Here is a 20123-nt window from a genome sequence, read left to right on the forward strand (position 1 = left end):
TTATCGATCTTTCTAACTGAATGCACCCGATGTTTTACTACATAAAAATGAAGAGCCTACTATTGGTTGTTTTCCTGATTTGGAACATTCTAAAATTTTTGTGCTTTTGTTCCCTAATAGACCTTTAATAGTACCAATTTTATTTTTGGAACTAGATGTTCAGCAATATGATAGTGTGATATACACGCACAGGAAAATATTAAGAGATTAGGAAAGGAAATTGATTTAAACATCTAACAGATCTCTTTATTAAATAAACTTCTCATTGAATATTTTCTTTACCTCTCCCATAGATAGCAATTTTGTTAATTAAATGAAGTTTGAGAAATAAGATATGGTCTGTTTTTTCATTAATAATCTATTTTTTATTTTAACATTTCTTGCATTAGTCCTGCTTGAAATTTATAAACTCTGACTCTGACCCTCTTTTTCCAGCTTCAAACTGGTATAATTATTAGTCTCAGCCACATGATCTTCTAACCATCTTAAATAGGAAAACATTCATTACTTTAATTCTGAAAGAAGACTTCCTTTGCCATCTCTGATTTTCGCACATAACGAACGTAACATTGGTTTCAGCATTGATGAGTATTAGACAGGCCATCATTTCCCTGAGATGCCAGCCTTCTAGGGAAGTGGCTTAATCTTGAGCGCTTGGTTGCCAAAACAACCTGAAATTTCTCTTCCTTGTGCTGAAAACAATGGTGGACGGGCACGCAAAGGAGGAGGGGAGAAAGCAAGATTGCATTACAAATCTGGCAACATCAGCCACACTAGTAAAATCAAATCCAATGTTGTTTTATGACCTGAATTTATGTGAGTGCCAAGGATCAAAGGGCTGGAATCCCACTGGACTCCAAGGTCCATAGTTCATGGCAAAAACTCATCAAAAAGAACATTTTAGTCGTTTAAGCTTTTCATTTTAATCAGCCCCAGTAATAAAAGAGCCTTTAGGTGTCCAAAAACATTTCACAAGATCAAGAGGTTGCTGCCTCATTCATAGAAGGAGCGATCTTATTGGATCCATATAATGCCTGTGGCCTTAGTGTGTCGGAGGGCCCTCACCTCCACATTGTGTGCCCTTCTGTGATGGTTTCTTTTGGTTCTTCTAACTATGGATTATGTGACAATAAATTATAGTGTCTAACGGAAGGACCATAAACTTTTCACACCATTTATCAAGCTGTTTCAGCCATTTAAAATTTGGTCCCTGACAGCCAGCCAAGTGCTTTATAATGTTTAGACAGGAACAGCGTCTAGGACTTACATCTTCACAAGAATCGAAGGACAGCTCAGCAGAGTAGAACGAGCAGGAAGCTGGGATGCAGAAGGTTTGGGAGTGAGTCTCAGCCTGTGTGCCTTCTAGGATGGTATTTTGGGCAGTCCAAACAGGAGAGCCCCACTTTCACTGGTGTTGCTCACCTTAGAAAGGGCATGGTTGTGGTTCAATGGTAGAATTCTCACCTTCTAAGCCAGAGACAGAGGTTCAAATCCTAGCCAATGTTCTTCAGCCACCACTACCAGTCATCAGAAGTTTTCAGGTGGCTGTAGTGCTGAATCTGTTTCAGTAGCGCACCTGAACTGAAAAGGACTAGGAAGTAGGGCTGGTGGTCTACGTCTGAAAATAAATGAATGAAAACCCCACAGATCCCAGCTGTCAGATCTGTCATGGGTCGCGGTGACCTCCCAGGAACTGGCCATGCATTGTTGGGTTGTGAGTGGCGTCACATTCAGCTGGGTGCTGGCACCACAGCAGCTAACAGGAACATGTGTGAAAGTACTGTCTATCCAGCCATATGCTGTGCACCAAACTCAGATACATAGGAAGTCAGCTACAACAATCTAGCAATTTTAGCAGGTCACCTGAATAAAGGGGGGGTGGAATGTGCTTGATAATGTGGAAGAGGGTGGAGTTAGGGAACCCAATTTAATCACGTAAATGAAACTTGGACATTTAAGTATGACCAAATGACCCCCAACATGAAATTAATCTCCACAAATAAAAGTAAAGAATGAGTGCCATTGTGTATGTATTATTAACACCTTTATTTCTTCTCTTGGCTCTTAGCTTTGGCACCACCCCATAGAAAAATTAACTAGGTACTTGATATTCCCCCCATGCACACACACACTGTCTCCTTGTTTATCATCCTTTACTGCCTCATCCTCATTTTTTCTTGTTCATTGTTTCCTTTCTGGCAGGTGTTTTCTGTTTCTAACAAGGGGTGGGCTTGAAAAAAACTCTGAGAAATACTTCATTATAGCTTAATTCCATTTTCCCACAAACTTTAGAACCCCCCCCCCCCATATGTTCAATTATCCTGTATTTTAAGATCCATTTCCCTGGCTGTGCTGCTTCTGAGGTTTTCTGTCTCCTGCCTCTGCCCTCTCATTAGCAACATGTTTCAAATGGTAGTTACACACACTTGATCCTCCTACTGCCTGACTTCTGCTACCACTCTAGTGAAACGCCTCTCAAGATTATGGATAAAATACTGTCCAATGCGCTGCCACAGTGAAGATTTAACGTCATGGAAAACTAAAGGGACAATTTTACCCAGTCCTGTAGGGTTACTATGGATCAGAATTTCTTCCATGGCAACGAGTTCAGTTTGTTGTTTATTTGTTTACTGGTCCCCTAACAGTGTTAGTTGTTCATATGCTACCTCCTGAAAACCATTGGCAATGAAGGAAGAAGTTCCCGCTGCTCTGAAAGCATTAACCAGAACAAGGCTCCAGGAATTGATGAAATGCCAATTGAAATGGTTCAAGAAGCTGATGAAGCACTGGAAGCACTCACTCATCTCTGCCAGGAAGTTAGGAAGACAGCTACTTGGCCAACCGACTGGAAGAGATCCATATTTGTCAGCATTCCAAAGAAAGGTCACCCAACAGGATGTTCACATTCTAGATCAATATTATTAATATCACATGCAAGTAAAATTCTGCTGAAGGTCATCCAACAATGGTTGCAGTAGTACATAGACAGGTAGTTGCCAGTGGTTCAGGCCAGATTCAGAAGAGCTGTGGAACAAGGGATATCATTGCTGATGTCAGATGGGTCTTAGCCCAAAGCAGAGAATCCCAGAGAGATGTTTACTTGTGTTCTATTGACTGTGCCCAGGCATTCGACTGTGGATCATAAACTATGGATAGCCTTGAGAATAGTGGGAATTCCAGAACACCTAATTGGGTTCATGCCTCACCTGCACATGGGTCAAGAGGCAGGTGTGGGAACAGAATAAGGGAATACTACATGGGTTAAAAGCAGGCTAGGTGTGCATATGGGCTGTATCCTGTCACCATTCTTATTCACTCGTGTGCTGAGCAAATAATTAGAGAAGTTAGATTATATGAAGAAGAATATGGCATCCGGATTGGAGGCAGGTTTATTAGCTTATGATTTGCAGATGACACAGCCTTGCTTGCAGAAAGTGAGGAGGACTTTGAAGCACTTGCTGATGAAGATCAAGGATACAGCTTTCAGTAGGGTTCACTACTCAATGTAAAGACCAAACTCCTCACAGTAAGTAACTTCATGACTAATGGAGAAAAGGTTGAAGTTCTCAAAGATTTCATCCTGCTTGGACACGCAATTGGTGCTCATGAAAGCAGCAGTCAAAAGATCCAATGATGCAGTCATTGCATTGGGTCAATCTGCTGCACAAGACCTCTTTACAAGGTTGGAAAGCAAAGAGGTTACTTTGAAGACTGTGTGCCTGACTTAACCCATGGTATTTCCCATTGCTTCATATGCATATCAAAGTTGGACTTTGAATAAGGAAAACGGAAGAAGAATCGATGTATTTGAATTGTGGTGCTGGCAAAAAACATTGGAAGTATTATGACTACAGAAAAAGTAAGCAAATCTATTTTGGAAGAAGTGTAGCCAGGATGTTCCTTGGAGGCGAGGAAGGTAAGACGTCGTGTCACACAGTTTGAACATGTTACCGGGAGAGACAAGTCCCTGGGGAAGGACATCATTCTTGGTAAATAGGTCAGCAAAAGAGTGGAAGGCACTACTTGACAGATTGTCACGGGAGCTGCAATAACAATGGGCTCAAACCCAACAGGAGTGGTGAGAGTGGTGCGGGACAGGGCAGTGTTCCAGTCTGCTGTACCTAGGGTCACTGTGAGTCCGAAAGCACGCAATGGCCCCTCACAGCAGTCTTTGTTGATCTTGCGTCCAGAGCAAGTGTCACTTTGAAGTTCTCAGTGTCCTTTGTCATTGCGTTCATCTGCGTTTTCGCCTCCTAGGAATGTGCTTCCCTACCTCCGTTGCCGCCTCTTCAGCCCTCCCTCCCTAGGATCCCAGATTGTGGCCCTCCACAAGGTGGCCCTTCGTTGTCTGCCATCATCCCTTAGAAATTGCATTCGTTGCCGCAATTATCTCTTATATAAATTCTTTTGGGACATCTTTACTTGGGTTCAAACCATTTCTGAACTTGTGTTGCACATTTCTAACTTTATTTTTCTGGAAAACTACCCTGGAATATCTTTCAGGCTCCAAAGCCAAGAGCATGAGAAGAAGTTATAATTCCAGGGTTGGAAGGACTCCTCCTCATCTAGTTGTCTCCATCTGACCTTCCCTGCACCCGCTCCAAACACAGCACTGGTCTCTTTTCTCGGCTTCCCTGGACATTCAAGGCCTCATTGTTCTCTGAAGAACACAGGCCCCAAACCTCAGATGTATCTTCAGCTTGCTTTTTCAAGTACTTGATAGACAAATTATCTTAACTGTATCACCATGGTCTGTTGATTTACATTAATGCATGAGTTTATCATAGATTAAGTGTTTTTTAAAATTAGTTTACTGAAGACTGGGTTTAAACCAAATTCAGAGACATTGGAGAATTGTCATAGCAAAATTACGTTTCCAGGTTTTGTCAAGATTTTTTAATAGGATACTACATTTTCCCCAGGAAGTTGTGGTTTAATTTTGCCTATTTTAAATACACATTTATCAGATGTTACATGTTTGATCAGCTTGTAGGGAGTGATCATATTATAACATGATGTGGTCTCATAAGTATTGGAGATATTTTGAGTAAATGCATTTTATCAGTGAAGAGTGTAGACCTGAAGGCTATTAGAATCTAGCTTAAAGGGTCGCATCTTTTCATTCTTGATTGTACCGAAGGGGGGGAGATGTGAACAGTGTCTCTTAGGCAACCAAGGCATAGAAATGCAACTGGAAGTCGGGTCTTGTCACAATCCAGTGCTCCATCACTTAGACGATAGGGCAGTTGCTCTGGCAAAGACAGAGAAAGAGTTAACTGTGATTTAAATGGCAGAGAGGAAAACCATTGTGTATTCTAAAATGTTTCCATGAAAGAACACTCTTGGCATTTCTGAAGCAGAAAGAACTGAAGAAAAACTCAAGCCTTCAATTGCCATGCTGCAGGATGCTGTAAGTAAAATATTGAAGGATCAAAAGTAAAAAAAGAAGATGGAAATAATACACTGAAGCCCTGTACACCCCCCCCCCCAAAAATTGGTCTAGGATAGATGGATAGATATGTAACTGGAGTAATGGCTTATTGGGTGTGTGTTGGAGGTGGTGGTGGGGGGACAGGTGATGGAGCAAAAGGGGGAGCTGGTGACAGTGGGTACAAGAAGAAAGAAAATGGTCTGGAATGGATTGTGGTGATGATTGTGCAACTCTTTATGATATGATCTAACTATTGAAGTATGTGAAATGTGAATTATATATCAATAAAACAATTATTAAAAAAAAGAATTGGTTACATTTCAACCATTTCTGAAGACGGCATATGATCCAAACCAATGGCATTGAAGGAAAAAGTTGAAGCTGCACTAAAAGCATTGGCAAAAAATGAAAGTTCACAGAATTGATGGACACCATTGGCAGTCATTGAACACGTGGGTGCAGCAATGGAAGCACTCACTTGTCTAGACATCTTCCAGGCCAGCTGACTGGAAGAGATGCATATTTCCTCCCAGTCCAAAGAATGGTGACCCATTCAGAAATTGCCAAAATGAAATCAATATTACACAAATAAAATGTTGCTGCAGCTAGGTCACAGATAGTTGCAGCAGCAGATGGACAGGGAACTGGCAGACGTGCAAGCTGAATTCAGAAGAAGGTGGTGAGCAATGGAGCTGATTCCTGGTGTCACATGGATCTTGGTTGGACACAGAGATCGCTAGAGAGATGTTCAGCACTGTTGTATCTTCGTTGCTTTTTAGAGTCAGAAAGTTGCTTGACACTTGAAGTTTCTTTCATTTCCCCACTCTGTAAGAACTGCATGCAGAGGTTAGCAAGCAGACCTTAGAGCGTGGGTGGGACTATGGATAGAGTATGGATTACTGTCTTGATGGAGATTACTGTCTCGATGGACACCATTTTACTGTGACCCAAACTGAAACCTTGGACCCTAACAGCATCACTCATTGCCTACTCATTCACAAGCTAATTATCTAAAGAGAGAGGTAGGGCCACAGAGAGGCTGCCAGCTATCAGGAATGTGTCTGGGAGAGATTTCATATTCGTGCCCTTCCCCTCCCCCTGCAAACCTCGCAATCAAGCACCATATATAATAAAGCTTGTGTTTTGCTTTTTGTTTTGTTTAAGCACTACTACTCAGAAGTTACAAATGGTGCAAGAGAAGTTTGCACCATTAGCCAAAAGTTCAGCTTCTAAAACCAATGATACCCAGAAACACTGAAAGACAAGTCCTTCATTAACTCCAATTTTGAGCCCTGTCTGCTAAGTGTTTTCCTGACAGGTGCATCATGTTTGGCCTGAATTGCACACCCTCTTTTTATCTTAGAGATACCCTTCATCTGTATTCTGTTGACGTAAAAATGTGAAAAACCCAGAGAAGAAAAAAATTACAAAAAAGTAGTTCCGATAAAAAGAGGCATTTGTTTTAGATTGAGAAACTACAATTGAGGTGAGTGTGTGTGTTTCACAAAATAAATGTAGACCAAGAAAAATGATCTTCATGCCATTCTCTATAAAAATCAAGTTTCCTTCCTTTCAAACACCTCAACCCTTCTAATCAGTTTCATATGGCGCATTAATTTTGTGTTCAAAGACATGTAATCAGAAAGTCCTCCACTGCACTGATGTCCAGGGGTGGGGAAAGGTGATGGCCCAACACTGAGATTCCTCGTAACCTAAATATTTAGAGTGCAAGTAGTTTGTAATTATTGAGAATAGACGATGCGAGTGGATACTTGAGCCAGTTCATTTTTTCATGAAGGGTGAGTGGCACAAAACTGGCAAGTATAATCTCTTGTAACTGACAGATACATTCCATGAAACAGAAACATGTTGATGGTATGAAAAAGTAGAGCGGGCATGAGACATGATCTAAACATTATATAGCTGACCCTGTCTCATCATCCACTTAAATGTAGTTAGCCAGTTATTTCCATTAACCTTTGAATGTCTTATGAATAAATTATATAGGCATTTTCAGGGAATAGCCTGCCCGTCTTTCCACATTATTAATATGTGTAGCTGTAACATTTAAAATAGAAAAATTGCTGGAGAGAGAGAGAGAAAGAAAAAAAAAAGTATAGCCATCTGTAACCCATTGTCAAACTAAATTTGAAGTGGCATTTAAACTTTGCATAGACTATTTAAACATTTATTCTGAAAACATTTTATGAATTATAGTCTATGTTTGATCAGTTAAGAAATACGAACACTGACTTAAATTCATATCTTCCAATTACTGGAAGAAACTGAAATATGTAATTTTTGTAACAATTATCCTCTCACAAAGCACAAATAATGGAGATGAATATCAATCAAAAGTAATAGAGCTTAATCGGAGGGGAGGGTGCGGGAGGAAAACAAGAATGTGGTTTGTCTATATTCCAGGAGAAAAGAATCAAGTCAAAGCGAGATCTGATCCTTTCCAAAGTTACTCTGTGTGCATCGAACTGGACTGTAATTTCACATGCATCCTGATGTTCCAGGAATCATTAAACATCGAGTAATCAGAACAAATGTTCTGCCAAATTCCATTTATTATCTTAACTGTTTAAGGCATTGAGCACCCGTGATTTATAAATCTATAATTAAAGTCCCTACTTAAGAAAATAAACCTAGATGGGGGATTTACATTTTTCGTAATCTGTGTTTACACAAAGAGGAGATCTGTTTTTTAAATACTGCATCAGATCTTTGTGAGCTCAAATTAATCAGTGTGATCCTGTGCCAAAACGAGTTAGAAAAATGATGAGTATCGATGCCCTCTGGTCAGGGAACCTTCTCGGTGGGGTTTTAGAACGCTCTTCTGCAAAAAGCACCATACTTCTGGGGTTCACTGTCATGTTCAAGCCTTTGCATTTAGGTGGTATAGATGGCACTTGATCACTTGCACTGCTGCCACCCTGAGGTATCCTCAATGACAAGTATCCCGATGGAAAAAGCGAAGGCCCAAGAAAACATCTCTGCTGCTTCCTAGATGCATCTGTAACTGGAGATGTCCAGTCAGCTCGATGGCCTAAGGACAGAAAATCAAAAAGAGCCCATCTACCAGGAAGAGGAAATTTCCTGCCCACACTCACCTCCTGCCCACTTGACCACACAGCTGTAATGTTAAAATCGTGGACATGGCCGATGATTAACACCAACCTCATCTCTGATCTGACCGAGAAATCCAGACTTCTGGACTGTTTGCCATGGGAGCAAAAGTAACATAGCCCTGATCAAAAAAGGTCAAACGTCTACCTCAGAGAATATGGACGTTTCCGCTTTGAGACTCCTTGTATTTACCGTCTGGCCATGGGTTTTCTCAACAGTGCAGACTTGTTGCAAAGCAGTATCTTGTTTGGGAGCCCAGTGGATAAGTGGCATTTTGTGAGCATGGATTTCATAGTTATATACATTTCTATAAATTCATATTTTATTATATGGATTTTTTAGAAACTCTTTGAGATATTTTATACACAATAAATGCCCCCCCCTTTTTTAGGGTACTGGTTTATGTTTTGAAGAACACAGGCAGTCATTGCTATCCACATAGCTATACCACAATCAAGGCACCAAACAGTTCCTTTACCATAAAAAAAAAACATCTGTAAGCCCCTGAAATGTAGTCATTAACTTAGCATGGTCCTTCTAGCAGTAAGCTTTTTGCCATAATCTCTTTTGTGATGTATTGTAATTTCTGGTCTCTATGCCTGAGTCTGCCGTCCCATATTGCAAAAGGGCCCTGCTATGCTAATGACCAGGAATCAGGTGGGATTAGGTCTCCACCTCAGTAGATGGTCTGAATCAAGCCACACCCTGTCTTTCCATGTGGGTATGGTTTGCTGAAAGACACCAACCCCACCTTGACCGAAGCCTTCCCTCTGGTGACCTCCGTTTCCGCACTGTGCCTTGGTGGGAGTAAGAGACCAGCTTTGACTGTGGGACATGTTTGGCTGCTGGCTTGGACCCTGCACTTGGCTTGTCTCTGCCTGACGGTCAGCGCGTAAGACTTGTGCTGCGGTCCCCGCTTCTCCTGATGTCACCAGCTCACCCTGGTCCTCCACACAGATGTTTGAGCTGCGGGCTTGGGACTTAGGAGCCCTCGCAGCCACAAGAGCCCTTTCCTTAGCCTTTCCTGAGTTCTGTGAGATGCTGCAGCAAAGGGCAGAAACCAGGGATCTGAGGGGATATACCAAACGCACGGGGAAACTGGAGCGGTAAACCTTCTTAGAAAGGTTGGACATTGGGACACCTTTAATCTCCACTTCCTTGGGACTAGTCTAGTCTTAATTCTTCCCACGGGAAGGATGGCCGCAGTCCCTTTGAAGCCAGTCCCTCCCCCGGCTCCTGGCGTGGTCTCTGCCCCTCCAGCATGACTCCTTCAGGCTTTCTTGTAAATGGAAGCATTCCGTCCACAGCCCCTTGAGTCTGATCACTTTCACGCCACAGTTGAGATTTGTCTAGGTGGTGGAATCCATTTCCTTTTATTTATGAGTAGGATTTGGTATCGTTGGTTCTCAACCTTCCTAGTGCCACGACCCTTTCATACAGTTCCTCATGTGGTGGTGACCCCTCAACCAGAAAATGATGTTCGCTACTACTTCATCACTGTCATTTTGCTACTGGGATGAATTGGGCAGCCCCTGTGAAAGGGTCATTCGACCCCCAGATTGAGAACCGCTGGTCTATAGTAAGTATCTCATTCTTGTTTAATGTACATTTCCCTCATCAGGGAAAAGTGAGAGCAACGGGAGTTTAAACTCAGAAACTCACTGCCATCGAATCAATGCCAACGTATAGTGGCCTTATAGGACAGGGTAGAACTGCCCCTGTGAATTTCCAAGACTGTTTACAGGAGTGAAAAAAACCCTTTCTCCCGCGGAGCAGCTGGTGGTTTTGAACTTCACATTTTTTGGATCAAAACCCAATGCCCGGTAGGAATTTCACTTTCAACTCAGGAGATCTGAGTCCATTTCCCAGCCAGTGTACCTCATAGACATCCACCCCCTCATGAAAGTCCTGCAGACCAGGGTAGTCACAGGCCAAGCACAAAGAGCGAACAACTAGTGACCAGCATTTGGGGATGGAGAGCTGGTTTCCTCCTGTGTTAGCGGAGTTCTTTATAGGTTCTGGCTACACCTTTGTCTCTGTCCCTCTTTCCTCACAGCCCCCCTCCCTCGGACACCCCCCGCACCCCTCTCTTTCCTTTCCCCTTCCCCTTGATGCCCCATAATCTTCAAAGTCTGATTCTTCTGGTCTGAAAACCACTTGGCTACAGCTTTATTAGATATGTGTTTTATGAATATTTTCTCTCCATCTGTGGCTTGGCATTTTTGTTTTAAATGTCTTACAAAAGGCATATTTTAATTTTGTTAGTGCCTAATTTACCAAATTTCAAATGTGTCATGCTTGTGTGTTCATATTTAAGAATACTCTAACCCAAGGTCACAAATGCTCTCATGTGTCTATGGAAGTGCTTTTTGATGAACGTACATTTGTATTTAAAGGTTTGAACTATTGAGGCTACTTTCTATCATGGCATCCAATTAATTTCTACATCTTGGTAAAAGAAACTACAAAATATATTTTATAAGATTAGATTATTAAAGGTTAGATTTTCTTTATAACCTTGACTATTTGAAATATTAACACATGAATTGTAGGAAATTTGTACTTTACAAATTAATCAATAGAAATTGGCTGCTTGAGGGGTCTTTGTGTTTGTTTTGGATCACAAACATTTACTCAGTCTAAAGATAGCATGGAAAAACTAAAATTGCTGCTTTTAACTGTGCATATTGATGTGTTTATTTGTGATTGCACAGTTATCTTGCCATTATGGGGGCATGCACAGAGCAGGTAATTCTGAGTGTTTGGTTATGCTTGATTAAATTGCCACATATGTGCAGCAGTCATATATGTACCTGCTTCTGCACAAGCCTAAATTAAAATTACCTCCATGAGCAACTGCCTCTTTTGCCATGAGACCAGAACTGAATGGTCCCTGGCTGCAATTACAGAGCATTTTTATTAAAGATTCCATAGAAGGACCTTAACCAAAAGAGGGGGAAAACACAACAGAATTGAAAATTTTCACAAACTCCAGATTTCCTAGAACCATGGAGGGGAGGTATCGATGCACCCCTAAAACTATTGCTCTGAGGTAATCTTTTAAACCTTAAACAACAACAACAAAAATGTACCCTGAAGTTTTTTGAAAATGAAATAATACTTTAATTAGTTAAAAAAAGAAGTCTGCCTTGAACAGTCTCCTCTTTAAAAAATGACATGATTTCACATTGACAACAGCAACTTGGAAAATTAAATAGGCCCCCTAGAGGGACAGTGCATTTCTGAGAGGGAGGGAGGAAAACTCCAAACAGGAGGGTGAGAATGGGTGTAAGACCAGAAGAACTCAGTCATTGTCACTCGTCCGTACAGGTAGAAGCCATCAACCTGGTCTTTGTTTTGTTATGTGTACTCTCAGCAACAACATCAATCACTGTTAAAGCGTGGAGAAGAGAAGTTAAAATAGCCACATGGATCCAAAACAAGTGTCCTACTGGTGCATGAGCAGTGGTACCCGAATGTGTAACTGTTTTTTTCTTTCAAAGCATAGTGTTGAAACAAAGTACAGAATCAAAGTCCCTCTGTAGACCCCCAGAAACACGAGGTGCAAGCCTCCTGGTCTTCCTTTTGACCTGCTTATTTCAGATGAGAAAAGTGAGAGCCAGAGATACAAACCGAATCTAAGGTCTCTGGACAGCCTTATGCGAAACTAAATCCAGGCTTGCTGACTGCTTTTTTAGTGTTTTTTCCGTTACCTGACCCAACCTCTCAAATTGTGGCAGAAATTATTTCTCCTAGGACCCATTACTTAGGGAATGAAGACTATGCTCAATTTTGTGAGCCTTTTTCTGGCCTCTCAATTTATGCCTTATACAATGAGTTTGCCTCTTGGCTGGGGTGAGCAATCTTTGGAAATTTAAGACGTTTCCCCGCCTAACTTCCTCTAGAGGAGGCATCCAAAGCCAGAGCCCAGATTGTAATGAGAAACATGTAAACCTTCTTGTTTGTTTTCCCTGCTGATTAGCTTATAATCTGAAAGCCACTCCGTGGCAGATTTATCAAGTGTCTAATCCCTGTGAACCCTGGAGCGGTGAGGGAAAAGGTGGTGGCGGCCTAGGTACACACCATGGGTCATTTGATGGAACAGCGAAGCAAGGAAGCCCAATACCTCCTTCCGTACTCAGGAAAGTACGCTCGGCACAGTGGGTTAGAAGTGTCTGGGTGTGGCCTGGCATCATCGGAGCAACGCACACAAGCGGGGCACCCTTACCAGACAAACCAATTTGTCCGTGCTTTCCTGCGATTGTCCAGGGAACACTGCTGTCTGATTCATGATGGTAACACTCACACCAAGAATAGAAACACTGCAGAGCCCATACCAGCTCGGCCATCGTGAAGATTATAGGGATAAGCTCACCAGTATGAGGGGACTTCTTCAAAGAGCTCACGGGAACCGCCTTTATCTTTTCCTTTCATTTTCCCACCAACTTTTTGAAGCCTCCTTTCTGCACTGCCCTTCTCATCTCTAAAGAGTGAGCTTCTCCAAGTATCGATTCTTATTGAGTATCGTTTTCCCGGTAATTTTCCTAAGACTGGTACATTGCAGATGCCCAGTAAATTCTTGTTTGGGTATGAGATGGCAGAGAAACCTGCGTCTTGCTTCATTTGGACAGCATCAGACTCCTGTTGCCAGGCTCGGTTTGTACAGCACCTCCGTGAAGACGATGCCCATGACTAGGGAATTTGTCACAGCCACCCCTCTGAGTTTCTCCTTTCCACGGAGAGCTCGGTTTTGTGTGAACATGTAGAAACGCTTACTCACAGGGATCGCTATGAGTCAGCATTGACTCAATGGCAATGAGTCGTAGGCAAACGTGTTATCTTTGTTTTTATGCCAGAAAGGATAAGGGTGGGGGAGCGGGGAGGGAGGGGCAAAAAGTGAGGAGCTGATAGCAAGGGCTCAAGTAGAAAGCAAATGTTTGAGAATGTTGATGGCAACAAATGTGCAAATGTGCTTGGCACAATGGATGGATGGATGGATTGTGATAAGAGTTGTACGAGCCCCCCAATAAAATGATTTATTTTTAAAAAAAGGATTCAGTGATGGGCCCTTGCTCGTTGGTACGTCAGAAACTCAAACCAAACTCATGAGTCCGTTTCAACTCATGAAGCCCCCACAGGACATATTAGAATGCCCCCCAGGGTTTCTGAGACTAGAAATCTTTACGGGATTAGAAAGCCTCTTCTCCCCTCGTGGGTCAGAACTGTCAACATGGCAGTTAGTAGCCCAACTCACAACTCGCTAGGCCTCCAGGGCTTCTTTATGGGTATATAAATGGCCTAATCATATTTTTATTTTCCTACCCCTCTCCAAAAGAACCCTCATAGTGCAGTGAGTTACATGTTGGGTTGTGTGCTCCCATAAAAATTTACAGCCTCTGAAACCCAAAGAGGCAGTTCTACTCTATCCCATAGCCCTATAGGGTTGCTGTGAGTCAGCATTAACTAGAGCAGTGTTCTCAACCTTCCTCATGCTGAGAGCCTTTCATACAATTCCTCCCATGTGGTGGTGGCACCCCCCCAACCATAAAATTATTTGCATTGCTACTTCATCACTGTAATTTTGCTACTGTTATGAGTCAGGTGACCCCGGTGAAAGGGTCGTTCGACGGGACACACAGGTTGAGCACCACTGAACTAGATGGAAGTGAGGGTTTTTTGTTTTGAATTGTTTTGTTTCTTTGTTTTTTACCCTTCCCCAACTCAGGAAAAGAAAAGCGGGGAGTGAAAAACAAACAAACAAAAATTATTGGGTCCTGGAACAATAGCCAGAGCATAATATCCCTTAGTAGGCAGGGCACAAGTGAAAGAAAATATTGAAATGATTGTTGTAAGTTACCCCTGAAACCTCCGAACTTACACACATCCCAAAATGGCTCACAACTCATTGATCTAGTTGTAACTTCAGCAGTGATAATATTACATCCCAAAATTCCAAGTCCTTTCTCCTAATAGAGAAGAAATTGGTCTGTGGGCTCATTGCCTAAAAAGGAGCAGTCCTGGGTTTGCTCTTAGGTTTAAAATTGCTTGATGGAATGATGAAATCTGAACATGAGTTCCATGGCATGGCAAGATGTGCCCATTGTGCGCCTGGCACTAGGTTTGGTCGTTACCATCACTGTCCCGTGTCGCCAGACTTCCCTGTGAGTATTTCTATCTTTTGTTTCATGCAATGAACTTGGGTTGCAGCGTTGCTTTTTGTTGTTTCCCAAGCAGGAACCTCAGTCCAGATAGGAAAGGGTTGTCTGTTTCACATCCCTACTGCTGCCATGGGTGGTCTGGCCATGGTGCTATTTGCTTGGTTATTCTCAAGATATATTTCTGAATCTCTGGAATAACTATCACGTTGCTGATTTCTTGTACCATTTCCATCTGAATCGCATACCCAGCCACGGGTGTGTTTTTCAAGCACCCAATGAGTCTTTGTCCTCCTGTGAATATTTGCATTAAAAATGTGAGCTGAGATATTTCCTTTGAGCACACTGGGTATTAAGGCCTTATGAAGCGCTCATAAGCAGACCAGGACACAAAGCAGTGTTGAGAGAAGATCTGAGGGAGTCTTGGGTATAGGAATCAGCATTCGATATGTTGGCGATTATCTTAAAACCTCTCATTCTAACATTAATAAAATGAGGTTGGGATTTGGCTAAGAGCAAGTCGCTAAGGATGGCTGGGATTACCTGGAGTCAATCAAGGTCTTTTGACTCTTAGCCAATGCTTTTCCTAACACACATAGGAACTTAAAAACGTCACGTCTATTCTTTCCTGGATGCCTCTCCCACTTTCCCAGAAGGGTCCATGGCAGTTCCTTGTAAGAATCTTTGATTAGAAAGTTTATCTATTTTGTTTGTTGTTGCTGTTGATGATCCTCTGCCTTCCTAAAGCTTATAGGAAAAGGAGCCCTGGTGTCAGAGTGGATGATGAGCTGATGATGAGTCAGTCAGGTTCAAGGTTCAAATCTACCAGCTGCTTTGCACGAGAAAGATGAGGCCTTTTGACTGCTGTAAAGATTGACAGTCTTGGAAACCCACAGGAGAGTTCTGCTTTATCCTATAGGTCTGTGAGTCAGGATCAACTTGATAGTCGTGAGTTATTTTGAGGGAGAACACTCGGCACGGGAATAACGAAGAACTGCAGAAGGTCTGTGCTGTGGCGGAAAGAGCGCTCGAATAGTGAGAAGGTCTGACTGGAGCTTCCCTCTCTCTCATGGATACTCCACCTCATTTCCCGGTGCCACCTTTCCTTGGCTGGAAAAGAGCCCCAATACCAGCAGCCTCAAAAGTTGTGATAAGTGCATGCGTTCTCACCACCATCGGGTCTATTCCAACTCCGAGCATGACCCTACTGGACACAGCACAGCTGCCCCCCCTCCCCCACCATGGGGTAAGACACTGTCACTGTTCATGGGGTAGCAAACCTCATCACTTTCCTTCAGAACAGCCGGTGGTTTCCAAATGCTGGACCTTGTAGTTGGCACCCCCATTCATAACCACCGTGCCACCAGGAATCTGCACTGCTGAGAAACAACTACATCGCAAATAATAAGCAGCATAGCATATCGTTGGTCCCTCATCTGAGTTACAATTTATAAAGTGCTATAATTTGCCCAACATCAAGTTAACCAAGTCATGTGATATCAATTCAAAATGGCCCCATGGGAAGAGTGTGCTTTTATCACTGGGATTTCACCTCCACTGTCACTGCTTTCCCGCTGTGGCATCGCCTATAAACCACTTAACCCCCTTGCAGAAGAGCTACGGTCCAGATGTGCACGGATTCAACAAAGGCAGCGGCACCCTCGCGCCTCCCTGGCTTCCCGGCCTCCTGATGGCTGTCCCTGGAGAAAGACATTACAGAGCTGCACCTTCCGGGAGAAAAACAGCAAGCCGCGTGCACTTCAGCTCCGTGCTCTCCGACATGGCATGCATTGGTGTAATTCCGGCATCAACGGAAGGCCTATTTTACAATTTTGGTGGCCATCCACCACTTCTTTTTCTGCCCCGTTTCTCTCTCTTTTTTGCCTTTCTGTCTCTTACAAAATTCTTCTGTCACAGATGTGTCAGATGCGCCTCGTGCTTCCCAGCGTGAGAAGCCTTTTCGTTGGGACATGATGGATTTTCATGTCGGAGAAGAGGAACGGATGCGTGGAGAAAAGCTCATTAAAACCAGGGGTTGCTAGTTCATGGCATTTTCATGAAACCCGGCTCCATTATCTCCGTTAAAACGGGGGTGGTGGCATTTTACAGAGCACGTCAAGGAAGGCCCTCAAGGAGCTGGGACCGCCACCATGGCTGCAGCCGTGGCCCTTGGCTTAAGCATGAGGACGGCCCAGCATAGACAGTGTGTCCTTCTGCTGTGCAGGGGGCGGCTGTGGGTCGGAACCGCCTCGATGGCCCCTACCTACCAAGGACAACAGTTGACGTCTTCGGCACAACTTTCACAGACCAAACGGAAGCACTTGGTGCCCACCTCCAAAGTTAGGGGACCCCCAGGTTCTGTGTGAAGGCAGTTCCACAGATCCCAAATCCCACCCCTCCCTCGGTTGCCAGAATGTTCTTCCACAGAGACCAGGCTCTGCTGTGCTGCTGCAGAGCACCCCGGAAACTGCAGCTTCCACCGGCCTCGGGGTGTCGGGTTGGAAACTTCCCTGGGAAAGGGAGACTTAGCCGGGCTGGACAGCAGACAGATCGCCTGATTTGTTCCTGGCTCTGGCGGCATCCCTGAGAGAGCATGCTCATAACAAAGTGCCCAGGGATGGTTTTTCCACAGTGCTGGGCACCCACTCCATGTCTCTCATCAGCAGGCGGTGTTCCGCCCTCTTTTTGACAGATGCGCTTGTGGGGACCAGACCGGCAAAAGTCTCCCTCTCTTGCTTGGGTTTCAGTACAGTGTGTTCCTTCGATGATATCTCTAAGCAGTGGTAATGTGGAGGATATTAAAAAATAATGAGGATTTGGTAGGGGGAAGGAGGACCAGCCCCTGAGGAGGCTGGGGGGAGGAGGGGGGAGTTGCTTAGAGCTCAATTTTTAGATTAGGATCACAACTGTGGTTCCGTTCTACTGGATAGTTCATTGCACTTCTGGGAGCAGGCTCTGGGCTTTCTGTGGAGAGAGCATGTATTGAGTATCCGGAATGGCTGAAACAAAGCAGGACTAACGTCGGTGTTCCAAAATGTCTATATAAAAAATACAATCAAACCAAAAAGACCCTGAATAGTTTATTTGAGTTTTCTAGGCAACAACAATAGGAAGTTCTTTAAGCAAGCTGTTGCTTTATCTAAACAGTGAGGGTTCAAGCCACCCCAAAGCCCCCCACCCCCGGAAAAAAGGCATGGCCCATAATGACGACACTGTAGCCGGGATGCGGCAGGACCAGGCAGTGCTTCGTGCGGTTGCTGTGAACCAGAGCCAACTCAGCACCGCCCGGGAACGAACACCACCACAGTTACGTAAGCCACCGACAGGACCCACCGAGGTGCCGAGTAATGGGTCTTATTTTCTGTTATTCCCCACCCCCAGCCCCCTGTGAACTTATAATTATTTCAAATTAAGAGTTAAAAAATAATAACTCAGCTGCAGGAACAACAAAGGACCCCAAACCCGTCATTGCGAACCCTGGGGATCACAGTTCTGCTCGTCACGACCCACGGGCTCACCGTGAGTCACCGTTGACCAGACAGCAACTGCCTTGGACTAGCAAAGGGGACAGGGGCCACATCCACGTGGCTCGGGCTGGGTTTTTAGCGGGCAGGGCAGGTGAAAGGAAAGGGGGGGAGGAGAGCCTAATTGGATAGGTAATACAAAGGTATCAGAAATCTTAACATTTAAACAGTAAACTAACAAAAAATTGATTTAATTCAGTTCAGGAAGCATCTGTCAATCACCACCAAAGCCATGTGCAAGGTTCTGGGAGCTCAACTGTGAACAAGGTGTGGTCCTTTTAGATTTGCCATGAAGATAAGCAGGGACAGCTGTCATACATATGAGCCTAGGACGCTCTTTGGCAACAAAGACAAGGGAGATATTTTGTCAAGTAGGAAAAAGTCGAGGAATGTTTAAACCAGAAGGTTAGAATTGAGCTCAGTCAAATTTCTCTTGGGGCTTTCATTGGGTAAAGATTGAGAAAAAAGGTTATAAGTAGAAGAAATCACATGTACAAAATGCTCGACGTGGGCATGGGCCACATGTTGAGAACCCACATTGGCGCAATATAGGGGATGTGTGGTAAGTGTATGAGAATGAAACTTCCTGCAGACCCCAGGTTTTTGAGAATCGTGGGAGGCTGCAGTGTGAAAGCAGCCTTTTTACCTCATCTGCCGATTTGGCTACTGAGGTCTTGGCTCAATCTACATCCATTTGATAAAGATGCCCAGTGTCCTGGGAGAAGATGGGATGAGATCATGCTTATCAAAAAGGGACTTACCAAATATTGACTAGAGGTCCAGGACATGCGGGTGAACGAGCACACAGTTTCCTGCTCAAAGTAGAATGTGGCAAAAAACAGGGAAAAATAAAAGGTTAGGAATGCTAGGTGCTCAATTTGTAATAAAGTCAAACACAGTTTGAGATCATTGATTGGATAGGGGCAGATAGAGAATAAATGAGAGTTTTTGTTGTTGTTTTAATCACTTTGGGTGGCTGAGCTCAGGAACGCAATGAAAGGAAATTTTGAATTTTTTTTAACGATTCCTCTCTGCAATGTCAGACTGCTGGTGTGGACTAGCAGGGAAATTCCCTGTTTCCCTTCTTACTGGGTAATTTTCTGTGTCAGTGAATTTGGGCAGTGAAGAAGCCATTGAATCTGTGTGGTAATCTGTCTCTTTACCTGAGGTGTTTGCAGCAGAAGAGAGATATTGACAGCATCTACGAGGGAGGACGCCCCCCCTAAAACGGAAACAATTCTGATAGGCGGAGCTTTTATAGTCCGCAACCCGTTAGTGCACCCAGTGGCGTCACCTGGGAAGGTTCTTTCTAGTCACAGTGAATTTTTTCATGTAACGAGTTTTGCTCAAACCTCGTTTTTTTGTGATGGCAGATTTAAGAGAACAGTGTGTGGCTTTGAAATGTTGTTTTCTGCTTGGGAAAAATGTTGCAGAAACTGTTGTGATGTTGAACACAGTTTATGAGGACAGAGCTATGGGGAAAACTCATGTATACGAGTGACTTTCTCATTTTAAAAAAGATGAGATGTTGATAGATAACAAACTACGTTCTGGACATCCCTCAACTTCCCAAACAGATGAATTTGTTGACAAAATTCATGCACTTGTGTCCTAAGACCAACGGCAGACCATTGAAGAGATGAAGAAATTATCTTTACTATCTTGGAACTCAGTTCAGTGAGATTTAAAAGATTTGGGAATGAGAAGGGTTGCTGTGAAATTTGTGGCTCAGGTTCTGACTGACCAGGTAAAAGGGCGTTGAGTGGAAACAGGCCGTGCTTTGAAAGAACAGCTCCGCAGTGACCTAGACATTTTTCCAAGATCATTTTTGGTGATGAGACATGGTGCTATTCTTTTTTTTTTATCATTTTATTAGGGGCT

General features: G+C 43.5%; 1 protein-coding gene across 1 annotated transcript in view; it reads left to right on the plus strand.

Moving 5' to 3' along the window:
• Positions 1-20123, plus strand: part of FMN1 (formin 1) — a 338627-nt gene that overhangs the window by 86105 nt on the left and 232399 nt on the right. The window lies entirely within an intron of this gene.

Source organism: Echinops telfairi, unplaced genomic scaffold (assembly GCF_000313985.2).
Source record: "Echinops telfairi isolate 266 unplaced genomic scaffold, ASM31398v2 ScPeMD7_18;HRSCAF=68, whole genome shotgun sequence".
Lineage (NCBI taxonomy): Eukaryota > Metazoa > Chordata > Mammalia > Afrosoricida > Tenrecidae > Echinops > Echinops telfairi.